This window comes from Monodelphis domestica, chromosome 4 (assembly GCF_027887165.1).
Source record: "Monodelphis domestica isolate mMonDom1 chromosome 4, mMonDom1.pri, whole genome shotgun sequence".
NCBI lineage: Eukaryota > Metazoa > Chordata > Mammalia > Didelphimorphia > Didelphidae > Monodelphis > Monodelphis domestica.
In genome coordinates, this window is record NC_077230.1 from 130,457,749 (window position 1) to 130,471,974 (window position 14,226).

The window sequence follows — 14,226 nt, forward strand, 5'->3', positions numbered from 1 at the left end:
AGAGAGAGAGACAGGGAGAGACAGACAGACAACATATTCTATATAATGCATAAAATATTTCTTATAATAATGTATAATATATGACATATTCATAAATCCAATATACACATATATTCAGTATTGAGACTTACATTTTAATAGAGTTGATGATTTTGGAAACCATGTCAACCATGTCAAATGAAGTGCAATTCAAGGAAGTGAACATATTTAGGATGGACAAGAAATATGAGAGGAGGACATGGTCTTCAAGTACTGTAAGTTTTTAGTTAGAAGCAACCTTGGAGATTATCTAGTCCAAACTTCTGTTCAATACAAGTATCTGTTGCAAGTAGTCTGGAAAGTGACAACAAGTAGTAGTAGTAATAGTTACTAGTATTTCTATGTTTAAAGGTTTATACACCAGAAAGTGATCATTGGCAGATGGCCATTGAATCTCCAATAGTAATAGTATCATGGAACTCTCTCTCTCTCTCTCTCTCTCTCTCTCTCTCTATATATATATATATATATATATATATATATATATATATATATATATATATATATAGCTATAGCTATAGATAGATAGATAGATATGTGTGTATGTGTGTGTATGAATATATGTAGACAGAGGGATGAATAGATTGACACAAAGATACATATACATGTAACATAGATAAAAACTCAGAGGCAATCTAGCTCAATTTTTATTAAAAGCAAGAATCATGTGGAAAATATCCTTCAAATCATCTAATTCTAGTTCTACTAGAATGTCTAGTTCTAATTATTTAAAAGAAAAAGGACCTTTGGGAGGGAGGGGAAGGGGAAAAGGAGATGGAAATTATTTGAATCATGTAACCATGGAAAAATATTTAAACAAAAATTTTTTAAAAATTAGGACATGCAATGGAAGACCACTCCAGCATGTTGGCTACATTTTCCAGGAATGATTTATGGAAGACCAAAAAAGTAAAAGAAAAATAACCTTTGATAGTTGACCTCCTGGTTTCTACCTAGTAATTGTATTTCTGCCCTTTGAAGAAATACAGAATAATATTTTTTCTCTTATGTAAGGAAATATTTCAAATATTTAAAGGTCTAATAATATAATATTAATGCATTAAAGTAGATTATTTATATACTAAAGAGCTAATTAAGTGTCATTGTAATAAGGGACTATTTTGAATGGTAATTGATAACTACAGATCAGACTATTAATCTTCTTTTTCCCTTCCTCCCTCTTCCTCCCTTCCTCTCTTCAGCCTCCCTTTACCCTCCTTCTTCTGCTGGTCTTTTAAATATACTTAGGGTAAATTTATGATGTTTCAAGTGAAATACTCTTTCCCTTCTCTATCTTAAGTAAGGGATTTATAGGGGAAGACAGGGAAGGATAAGGAAATGAAAGGGTTTGGGGGGTTTCCCTAAAACTAGGATGAGTCTTGGTTGAAGAATTGTGAAATATAGTTCAATTGGAAAATAACTGACAGGTCTGGAAGTTCAGTCATTATCACAACAGAGCAAATCATAGAGAGTCAGACATTGTCCTTCTTTCTTCTGTCTTCTAAGCCAAAGACAACCTTCAGGCTTCATTCTCTAAAATTCAAGAGACATCAACCCTCTTCTGCCTTTCCAAGGTAAAAAGTCCAGCCTTTAGTTGGTCTGCTCCAAATATCTCTCCCCATCACATTCCAAAACCAGAATGTTCTCCTTTGAATGACAGGTCATCAGTCTCAGCTACTCCAAGCTCCTGCTACAAACCATTCTCAATTTCTCACTTCCACAATATAAGGATGTCCTATTTTAAGCTTGAAGGAATTTAAACAAAGTAATAATAATAAACTGTTTGATGCTTGTAGCTCAGACTTGCTAAATGTAGAGAGATTCATCAGCAGAAAGTTAGATACTACTTATCTAGTGATGTATCTAATAATTTAATGATTTGAGCAGAGGTAACTGGAGAGACTTTATGCAATGAACAATTCTTTTAAGTTGTGGAAAAGTGAGCAAAATGAGTAAGAATCACATTTTTGTACTTATAAATATCAATTTGCCTATTGGTACTCTTAATGTATGATCTTTCTTTAAGAACATAATCAAATGCAAATTTAAATTCTCATTATAAACAAATCTAGAAGATATTTAAAAAAAAGAAGAAAAGTGTCAAAGTAAGGGAAAAAATAAAAACCCTGACCTCAAAGGGCTTATATTCTGAATAAAAGACAGGATATAGTATGAAGACAGAATGTTGAGAGGAAGAAGAAGAAACAACTGGTGGAAATTCACAGAAATGTCATAAATGAAACCTAGGTTTCAGAAGTTGAGATGATGTTCCAAGTAGATACTACATAATGTAGGGATACTATGAAAATGCCAAAAGATTTTATTGGAAAAAAGAAGGCATTCATTTTATGGAAAATTTGTGGGGAAAACATGGGTACATAATTTGGTTTCTCTTCAGATCATATAAATCTTCTGTCTTTTACTAAAGATTTTTGTGGAGAGAGGAACACCCAAGGGTCTCTAGATAATTTATAGGAAAAAAACAACATGGGTTCAACTCTCAATGCATAGGGCAGCTTGAAGAATTTGTGATGTTCATTGATGGAATGTGGTAACACTAATGAAATCTGTCACAGTACAAAAAATATGAAAATCTACAGTACTGTGCTAACTCATACTGAGCTCAGTGCTATAAGAGTTCAGAAAGGGATATCACTAAGAACCAAAGAGTCAAAGAAGACTTCATAGAGAAATCAGAATTGGAGTTGGACCTTTAATGATGAATACAATTTGAGTATGTAAAAGGAAGAGAGGAGTGGCATTCCAGTTTAGAAAGACCTTATGGACAAAAAAAGGCAGGACAGCCCAAATAGATTAGAAGGTTTATGAAAGGGAGAAATGGAGAATAATGTGGAATACATATTTTGATAATCTTGAATGTTAAGAAAAATTTAAATTTGATGTGGCAGGACATAGTTAGTTATTGAAGGTTGTAGTTTTGGTTTTTTAAGTCCCCATCAAAACTTATTTATTTCTTTCCCTCAGGGCCATGCTTTGCAAGATAAGCCAATCAATTAAAGTAATTCCTCCTAAGCTTTTAATAGGGTTGTATATTACCTTTCTCAGGTGACATCTATGTATTTTAACTTATTCTAGAGTTATGATATCTATCATCTAAGAATAGAAATTTTAAGCATCCTAGCAGGCTAATGAAATGGATTTTTTTTAAGAGTGCACTTTTGACCATCTACCCTGCTGCTTTCAACCATTTACCCTTCCTTTATACTGGCCCTGTTCTTAGATTGAAATTCTTATACTAAAGGCAGTGATCCTATTATATGAATCTTGTTTAGCTGCTAAGAGAGAGTGTTCTATATTTGTAGTAAATCTTTTAATTCTAAGCCAAACTTGTTTCAGTGGTGTCTATCATAATCAAACCTGTTCATATTTTCATTTCCAAAGCTGGGGAATATGACAATTAGATAGCATCAAATACTTAATAAAGACATGTAAAAATAAAATATGGGTAGCTTTCAATTAGCCACTGAGAGCCAGTAGTCTCCAGAGAACATTGAAGAGTCATCACCACACAATGCAATTATCCTAAAGAAGGAATATCGCCCAACCGCTACATGGGTTTTATATTGTGCAATTGGCTTTCTCCACCATGCTGTGCTCATAGCGTCTGTGGAAAATTAAACATTATTCAATCAAATGCTTTCCTAGACAATGGTTTGCAAGTGGTTACAAATTCCGGCCTTGCACTAGTGCCCTGTGTCTGCCAGCAAACCATTTAATTACCAAATGAATGATTCTTTTCCAAGAGACAAAGGACTGATCATAGTCTTTAAGGCAACTATGTACAAAAATATTACTGATTTGTCAGATCAGCTTGCCAAACCACCATATTACAAGAAAATGGCTTCATTTTCTTAGTGTAAAGAGTACTATGACATTGTCTGCATCTCTGTCTGTTCCTATGACTGTTCTTTTTTCTTCCTCCTCCTTTTCCCTCTCTGTCTCTCTGACTCTGTCTTCCCCTCTCCTCCCGTCACAGTCCCCTAGAAAAATGGAACTAATAAAGTGAAAGATCTGCCAAGTACTTTGAAGATTAAGTTAGTCCAGTCCCTTCATCTAACAGATAGAGCAGAGAGGTGCACTAAAGTCACTCAGCTCATTAGAGCCATAATAGAATTTTATTAAGTCTTCTGATCATTGATTTAGTTTTTCTCCACTATATGACTAGAATTCAACTATATCTTAGATCAAGAGGCGATGTATCCCCAAGCATTATAATAATATTGTAGAAGTCCTTTGGTCACTTGCAGCTTATCTAAAGCAAAGAAAACAACACTAGCTCTGACCTTTCAATTTTAGAAGCCTAAATAGAATGTCTTTTATTCCTCTACTTGACAATGGATCAGAAGTCTTTGTTTTAATTTTAACTGTGTCACTAAAAAGCTAAATGAATAAGTTTAAAAGTATACTCCAGAAGGAAAACCTTGGACTACCTCCTCAGATTATTACACTCACTTTCTGTTAAGGACTACAACTCATGGTTCCCTAAGAAAATTGAGAACATTTATTGAAAGCTGCTTCTTCTCTCCTCCTTCATACCTCACATCATTCAGACTTCACCCTCCCTGCAACTATATTTTCCTTCAATCAATTTTTGTATCAAGACAAGGCTCTTCCTGCCACTATCAATCTCTCTATATGATCCCTAGATCCATTCCCCTTCTGTACTCTACAGACTAAGAATCCCTTCTACAAGGTCCCTTTTAAGTCATCTTTCTGTCTTTACCTGAAGACATCAAGAAGGGGGAATGAATTTCATCAACAATTTGTATACAGATTCAGATATCCTATTTAACAAATTGGTCCATGACACAAAGCTACTGATGTCATTCATCCTACTTTGGAATTACTCATATTACTAGAAAAAATCCTTAACTGAAGATGCAACCCTCCTTTATGAATCTTCTGTCCACTGTTTCTGGTTTTTCCTTCTCAGACAAAACTATATAAAATTAACATTATGGCTTCATTTCAAATATATGAAGAAATTATCATGTCTCCTTTCTAGACTCACCATCCTAAGTTCCTTCAATTAGCTAGAAACTATACTTGAGATCCTGCTTATTAATGTTCTTTAAAAATATACCACCTAAAACAATAAAAATTTCTAGATATTGTTTAACCAGATAAGAATCCAACAGTAATATTACATCTTATTCTGGAAATTATACTATCCTTTTATTCTCTGACTGCAAGAGCTTTTTCGCTCTTTCGCATTTACAATAGAATCAACTTGGATTGAATTTACAAACTGCCCAAATGTCAAAACCTTTTTTTAAATGAACTATTAACCAATCTTCTACCATTTTGTTTTTTGTGAAATCCCTTTTTCTACCTCCAAGGTAACAGTGACCCATTAATAAATATTCTTTGAATCCACTCATTCTTCAAAGTCCCAATCTACAATTATTTATTCCCTAGTACTACATATTTTCCATGATGATGTCAAAAGAGACTTAATCAAATGCTTAGCTAAAATCAAAGTAAATTGCAACTATGAAATTCCTCTAATCTACCATTTTCATATCCCTTCTAGTAAAAAAACAAAAACAACAACAACAACAAAGAAAGTACAATCCCTTCTTACACTCATCTGAATCTCTCTGCAATTAGCTGGATAGAATCATTGAGCATATATCCATAACTGGGCTTGTCCTTGAAGTCTTTTCAAATTAGAGGGCCATTCAATAGTTGGTGCTCTACTGGCATAACCTTTAATAGTCATAATTTTACTCTTGTGGCATGAAGAAATACTAGAATAGGAATTAATGGAAAAAATCAAATGAAAATATAAAAATGAATAATAGAAGTATCTCTAAATGGAGTAAAGTACCATCTTTTTTTTTCATTTTTAAGGTTTTTCAAAGATTTTGCTTAAGTCTGATAACTTGGGTTTCATGTTAGTCCATAAGATGCATAACAGAACATTTGACTTTGGGTACAAGATATGAAATTTGTAGAGACTGCTCTGAAAAAATTAACAATTATTTATACACTCTTTGTCTAGTTCTGACATAGGCCTTATAATAGATAAATAAAATTTAAAAGATACATTCATAAAGCTTAAGGAAATCATTTACATATGTGCGTATACACACATTTGTGAAACAGACAGGCTACTGTAATGATTCAGAACTTATCTCAGAGTCATCAAGACTCAGGTTCAGATTTTTCCTTTAACACATACTGGCTCCAGGGACATAGGCAACCTATTTCAAAAGTACTCCATGGAACCAAAAAGATGACTTAAAGATAAAAGGATGATTTGAATTCATACAATAAATTTTTCACAAACTGTTTCTTACACTCATGAAATCATAGGTCTTCCCCTCCCTCCCTCCAAAAAAAAAATGGAACTAAGTACAAGACAGCCTATGATAAAGGATAAATTGGGCCATGAAGAGAATAAACACAATTGGGTTTAGAAAACAGAAATCAAATGTGGACTGAAAAAGCCAATGAGAATTTCAAGGAAAAGAGAGGGGTAATTATCCAGGAATTATTGTGATATAAAAAGGCAGCTAAATGACACAGTGTATATATAAAAAGCTGGGTCTAGAGGCCAAAAAACCTGACTACAAACCAGACTCAGGCACTTAGAAGCTGTGTCACACTAGCAAAATAACTGTGTTATTTGACCTCTGTCTGCCTCAGTTGTCTCAAATACAAAGCAGGGATGATAATAGAAAGTCCCTCTCAAGGTTGTTATAAGTATCAAAGGAGATAATAGCCCTTATTATGAAGGCATAGTGCTGGCAAACAGTAGTTACTTAATAGAGATTTGTTTCCTTCCTTCCTTAAAAATAAAATGACTAAAATTTTATTTAAAAAAAATCTCTTCCTGCCAGAAGTTAGGTTTGAGCTGGACTTTGAAATGTGAGTGTGATTAGTTTAAGTCAAGTGAAGGTACTCTGTGAGCAGAGTGCATTCATAATTCCCTACAAGGGAATTTTATGTTAGACCAAAATGTTTGGGCTGGATGGAGCATAGTTACCAATAAGGATGACTTAAACTTTCTCCCTTTGATGGATTTTCTCTTTAACCATGAACTTATAGGAGTTATTTCTCCTGTGTGAGATATCACTGAACATAAATGCCAAGTGCTCAGCCAGTATAGCTTTAGAGGAGGGAAAGAACTTGGCCTGTATAGAAGAAATTTCCAAATCTGCACAAGCAGCCTACAATATCCTTCCCTATACACAAGATAAGCCAAACTGTCTCGGATTTCTAAAATCATGCAAGCAGAGAGTTATATGAACAGAAAGAATTCTATGTTTTCTTTGTTTCGTGACATCTTTAGCAATAATCAGCTTTACTGAAGTTACAACAATCTCTGAATTGAATGTTTTATGTCACACCTCTTACCTATACATGTACCCAAGGCCCTGGACTCTTCACTCACTATAATTTCACTGGGTGACATTACCTGCTTCCACAGTTTTAATTCTCACTCTTGTACAAAAGACTCCTTGACCTATATTCTGAGCCCTAGTCTCATACCTAAGAACTTGTATTTCTAACTGTCACATATTTCAAACTAGATGTTTTCTAGGCATCTTCAACTCAACAAGTCTAAAACAGAACTGATTATCTGTTTCTCCCAAACCCATTCATAGTTAAAATTTCTCCATTACAGTCTAGAGCACCACCAATCTTGCAGGCACCAAGAGTATGATATTTCCTTCTCACTTTGATCCATGCCTTCATGTTAAATCAATTCCAAAATTCATTTTTTTTTACTTTCACAACATAACTTTAATCTCTCCCCTTTTCTCTATGTATAGGGTCACTCTACTAATGTAGGCCTTCATCATATCACCCTTACATTTTTGTAATAGAATACTCCTAGTTCAAATCCTTCTTGACATTAATCCCACCTCAGCATTCTTACTGATATGAAAACCCTAAAATGAAGGTTGCACTATGTCACTCTCCTTCTCAATAAACTTCAGTGTTCTCCTTTGTCTACAGGATTAGATATTAATTCCTTTGTTTATTTTTATAGACTTCTCCATAACCTGGCTTTGACCTTGTTCCAACATTACTACAAATTACTTCCCATCTTGCACTAGGTTTTCTAATAAAGCTATCCTTCTTGATATAATTTCATCACCCATTTGCAACCTCTGTGCTTTGCACTGCCTAACTTCATGTCTGATATGAGCCCATATCACACCTATCTCTCAGAATCCCTTGTTTTCTTCAAAACTCCCAAATATCACTTTATATGAAGTTTCTGCTGCTCTTCCCAGAACCTAATGCCTTTTCTGAATCCTTTTCTGTAAACTATGAATTTATTTTGTAATACATAAGCATATATGATATAAATATATGTTGATTCTCCCAATAGATTATAAGGTGTTTTTGATAGCTATTTCTCAATTTTTGCATTTGGACTTTTAGTACCTAGAACAATGTTAGCACAGTAGGAAATTAACAAATCCTTCTTGATTGATTTCTTTGATATATGAATTTTTCCCACAGATATTTACCCCTAAGCTTTTACATAGCTAATTTTAAAAGGTATAGAAAATAAGTAAACTTTTCTATGAAATATAAATTGAATTGAATTAAATACATTTGGAAAAGGGAGTTTCCTGTTTTGAGAATTTTATGCCATCTTCTGTGTAGTATAAAACTAAAATGAAGAATCACAGAATAACTGTAGTTCTGTGACTGAGTGTTAGAAGGTACCATACCCTAAAGGAATATTTAGTTGACTACCCTCAGCAAGTGGTTGTCTAATTTCTGCCTGAAGATCTCCAATGAAGTGAAATCTCCTATATCTTCAGGGAGCCTTTCCTTTTTGGGGGGGACAATTCCAATTATTAGGAATTTTTTCCTGACAACAAATCTAAATTTATCTCTTGGCAGTTTTTTACTGATTGTCCTTCATTCTTTACTCTGAGAAAAAATAAAGCAAGTATAATCCCTCTTCCACATGACAGTCTTAAAATATTTGAAGACAGCTATTATATACTTCCTGAGTCTTTTCCTTTCCAGGTTAATTTTTTCTAATTGCTTCAACTGATCATACCATGCCACCATCAAGGGCACTGATCATTCTGGTTGCCTTCTTCTGGATACACTCCAATATATCAATTCAATTCTTAATCCACAGCAACCAAAACTAGACACAAGACTTGAAATGGGGTCTGAAGAGGGTGGAATGTAGTGGGTCACTAACCTGTCTAGTGCTGAAAGCTATACACTTCTTAATGTAACCTAAGACTGCATTAGTTTTTTGGCGCCCTCATCATAGTACTGGTTCATAATGAGCTTGTTCACTAAGAGCCCCCAGATACTTTCAGATCAACTACTCTATCCATCTATTTCTTTGTGCTCTGTGACAAGACTTTTTAACATTGATATGTATTATATTTCATGGTTTGGGATTTAGCCTGATGCCAGAATCTGTCAAGATCAACCTTTTGGTTTCTGATTCTGTCATCTACTGTGTTAGCTATCCCTACTAGCTTTGTGTCACCTGCACTTTTAATTAAGCATACCCTCTATGCCTGTATTTAAGTCATTGACAACAATTTTAAAGCTGTAAAGGTCAAGAACAGATCCCTCGTCTACTTCACTGGAATCCTCATGTCAAGTTGACTTTGAACTATTAATTATGTTTTGAGTCTGGCCAACCAACCAGTTCTAAATTTACTTGTTTGTATTATTTGCTTTTCTTAAGTAATTTTTCAGTCTTATCCAGTTCTTCATGATCCCATTTGGGGTTTTCTTGGCAAACATACTGGAGTGATTCGCCATTTCCTTCTCCATCTCATTTTATAGATAAGCAAACTGAGGCACATGGTGTTAAATGACTTGCCCCAGGGACATGTAGCAACTAAGTGTCTGAGGTCAGATTTGAACTCAAGAAGAGGAATCTTCGTGACTTCAGTCCCAACACTCTATCCACTGTATCACCTAGCTGCCTAGTCCCATATCTCTCAATCTTCTGCAAAAGAATAGTATGAAATATTTTATCATTGGATCAGAGACAGAATGGCAATGAATCAATTTTATCTCTCTCTACTACTGCTCTTTATTAAAATGAAGCTGCCCCATTTCATCAGAAAAGATAGCACTTGCACGTACTCCCAAATGGTGGTTTCTGACAAAGCAGTCAATCTTCCAGGATAACCAGGACAATTTTAGAACATCAGTCATGAACACAGATCTTTACCCATGACTTCCAGGAACTTCCAGTAGGGTTGTAATTATAAGCCATTTGCTTTTTCTTTCCTGTTAAAAATGTCTCTGAACTGTAGGGATGGAACCATATGATAAATCGGCAATATTTCAATGATCTCCACCTACCCCTATCTCCTTTGCTCGCACATTTTCTTTCCTGTTATGCTAGTTGTTAATTTTCTGGCGATCTTTGCAATTTGAGGAATTAAAAAGTAAATCTACTATTGCTGGAAGTTTGACATTCTTTAAAACAAACTCTTATTTCTATGTTTGGACCTAAGTAAGAGTGTGTAGGAGAAAGAGAAAGGAAGATTAGAGATTCGTTCATTTATCATGTGAATACTCAAGTCCAAAACAGATTCTCTGGGAGCAGAATAAAAATAGCATCCAAGTGTTTATTTTTATAGTGCATTTTTTCATTTGACTTTAGTTAAGCTTGAAGAAGTGAAGCTATTTAAAACATAGAAAGGCCATCCAAATCCTTTCCCTCTCAAAAATGTACATATGCATATACACACATACTCCACCATTTTTTTCTTCATGATTGCATATTCCTCTGCAATATATACAGTCCTAGGGGCAGTGCCATCCTTAATTCTTTAAGTAAGTACAAAGCATGTCAGAATTCCTTCTAGGTGCCACCATGCCCAGATGGCTCTTAAAATGCCCCATTCCATAATTTTTACCACATAAACATTTTTTTATATATAATGATAGGGATTGGACCTGTGAATTCACTGATATAGGGAATTACAAAGTGGGAAAATTCTCTCTACCAATGAAGATCAACACCTTTTTTGTAACTTAAGTTATAGACTAGAGACAGCTATTTCCAACTTATAGGTAGGTGCTGAGAACAATAAGAGTTTAAGTGACTTGTCCATGGTCACATAGACTGTATATGTCAAAGGTGGAACTTGAATTGAGTTCTTTCTAGCTTCAAGGCTAGCTCTCAAACCATTATGCCACAGGCATTCTCTAGGTGGTTAAAACAAACATGAAGGACAGCTTTAGATTAGGGGGATTAAATCACAGAATGCAATAGGGTAGGCTGGAGGGTGAGGATGGAAGTAAGGAAATGTGCAGGCTCAACTCTATTTGATGATGATGAGATTGATGTGTGTGTATGTGAGAGTATGTGTGTGTGTGACAGACAGACAGACAGATAGAGAAACAGAGACAAAGAGAGACACACAGAGAGAGGTGGGATGGGCAGAAGAGAGGAAACCTCTGTTCTTAAGTTAATTTTGACTTTATTAATACAATTTTCAAGGGCTATTTTGCTGTGAGGTTTGTTTAGTTTTTTACCTTTTTTACTGGCTTTTCTTAGTTACTTGGATAGGATATCTGAAAACACAGGAATACAAGGTTCAAGGAGATAGTCCAGATTAATACTGCCCCAAGAATCAATTTGATTGAAGAATAGGCTTAGGTAAACACCAGTACTCACATTCTCAAGCATTCCCATTAAGGTTGCATGTTAACTACATGGTTCTTTCATCCATTTTCCTAACATATGGAGTTTTTCACTACAACACTTGAATTTTGAGGTACAAAGCCTCACACTTCCATGATTTAAGGAATTCATTTCAGCTTTTCTGGATATATTTTTTAAAAGAGTAAAACATATATTTCCCTATTTTTTTCTCTAGTAATAAAGAAAAAAATGACTGACTCCATTTTTTTCTCCTTTTAGAACAACTATAATAAATGAAATCAAAAACTTTCAACTTAAAATTTTATGTATTCCTATCTGATAACTGCTTGATGTACCTTAAGGTTGAACTAAAAATAGAGGTGTTTCTTGAATTAAATAGCACATGTCAAACGCAAGGCCCAGATGATTGTTTTTCCCTAACGGGCAATCTCCTGGCCCAACTGCTGAGGGGCTTCTGCCTTTCCTGTGTGGGTGGGGGAGGAGTGGGAAATAGGAAGTGGGTGGGAGGCAGGGAAGAAGATAGGAAGAAATGGAAAATAATAGCTCTATGTGTACCATAGTTGAAGGAACCTACAAGTAATATCTTTAGATATCCCATAGGAACAATTGTTGATTTTTATGTTTATTTTATAAGCAAGATATTCTGTTTTCATTAATTATATATACATATCTCAGAAGGGGTGATGTTTTAGCAAGATTAGCTTGTTCTTATTAGATCCACTGATTTTCTTGGACTATTAATGGGGGTTCATGAAGGGAGCAGTTCATATTTCTGTGGGAATATAGAATTTTATATGTCTTCATTTTAGAAGCCTCTGTTTATTGCTGATCAAAGAAAATCTGAATAGAAAAGGCTTGGATCAATACATATTTTCTTAAATAAGAGCATGTGTTAAAGGACAGATGGGCCTTCTTCTTAACTCCATGCTAACTCATGTTGGCCCAAATTTATACTATACTTATGCTGGGCACAATGCCCTCATACTGTACTATGGTGTAGAATTCAAATACTGCACACTATTTACCACTGGTTTTGTGTTAAAGAGAGCCTTGGTTAATTATTGTATCCAATTTTCTACACTTTAAAGCTCTCACTATCCCCCAAATGACAAGTATCTCCATGCACTAACAACTTAGTGGATTTTTCCCCATTTAAATTAAAATTAAATAGTTGGTTATGGTAGATTACACTTTTCATGTCTCCTCCTAGAATAAGGTACTTATTCATTCTTTACTGTGGATATACTTCAGCCTTAATAAATGTATTTATGTTGGGTAGGTCATTTATTCTGTTGCCTGTTGGAGTTTTTCTTCTTTCAACTTAGTAGGGAATATTTGTGATCTTTATTACCCCAAATAAATCTAAGAAATGCCTTTTGCTTGAGGCTCTTTATTTTAATTTCAGAGAAATAAATCATTTTATGTTTCAAACCATATTAAGACATGAAATGATCTAAAAATAACCTCAAATATACATTTTGGCCACATGTTTCCAGTTTAAATTATGGCTAATTTCTGTAAGTTTCCCCAAATCCTTTTAGAGATGATTTTTTCAAGGCATGAAACAACTTTCTAAGGATCAGAGATGTTCAAGGAAAAAGAGGAATAAACTTTTAGTTGGTGGATGTACTTTTTTGTTAAGTAATATCTAAGCCATAGTATCATAGACCTAGAAGTAGAAGGGCCTGAAGAGGTCATTGTATCCTTATTTTACAGGTGAAAAACTGAAATTCATAGAGATTAAGTAACTTCTCCATGGTTACACAGGGAGCAAATGTCAGAGGTGGGATTCAAATCCAGGTCCTCGGATTTCCAAGTCAGTACTCTTTTCTCTGTTCCATTACTTATATCAATCATTGCTCTATAATACCCTTATCCCACATATAATCTCTTCTCAGTTTCATTATGGGTGAATTTGTAAATTTGCAAAGTAATGACAAGGTTCTCCTCTGTGATATAATATTTATTTGATGAGGCTACATAAAAGAGACAGAGAAATATAGGTCTGTGGGTCCTTAGTGTTCTTTAGATGGCCACAGGGTTTATCAGTACTCTTGGGCATATGGCAGTGTTTGAATAACTGGCTCTGATTATTCACATCATTGATTTATAGACAACAAATCCCTTATGATCAGGGGCCTTATTATTTTCTGTCCTCTATCCCTAGCATATAAATGTCTAATCTATTTTTGTTGACTCAAGTTAAGATAACTAGATAGACAACCTGTTCACTGCTTGGTACTTGAGTATTTTCATCATGAAATTATAGAAGCTATCAGATCAAATTGAAAATCCTCAATCTGGCATTTAAGGTCCTTCCAAAAATATGAATAATGATAAAATAATAATAATTTGATCACTTTTGTAGAGGAGCTAGGAGTTATTATAAGATTGGAATCAGGAAAATTTGTGTTTGATTCAAACTGCAAACATTTAACCTGCTGTGAAACCTTTAGTTAATCACTTGACTCATATTAGCCCCAGTATTCTCATCCATAAAATGGAAATAAATTAGAACTGTAGATTCTATCTCACAG

At 34.4% G+C, this 14,226-nt stretch overlaps 1 protein-coding gene and 1 non-coding gene across 7 annotated transcripts in view; one reads left to right on the forward strand and one right to left on the reverse strand.

Moving 5' to 3' along the window:
* NCKAP5 (NCK associated protein 5) overlaps nucleotides 1–14,226 on the reverse strand; it is a 1,174,517-nt gene that overhangs the window by 723,472 nt on the left and 436,819 nt on the right. The gene's annotated exons all lie outside the window — the stretch shown is intronic.
* Nucleotides 2,418–2,534, forward strand: LOC130454248 (U5 spliceosomal RNA). The gene has a single exon (XR_008911911.1). It is a non-coding gene; the product is annotated as a U5 spliceosomal RNA (small nuclear RNA).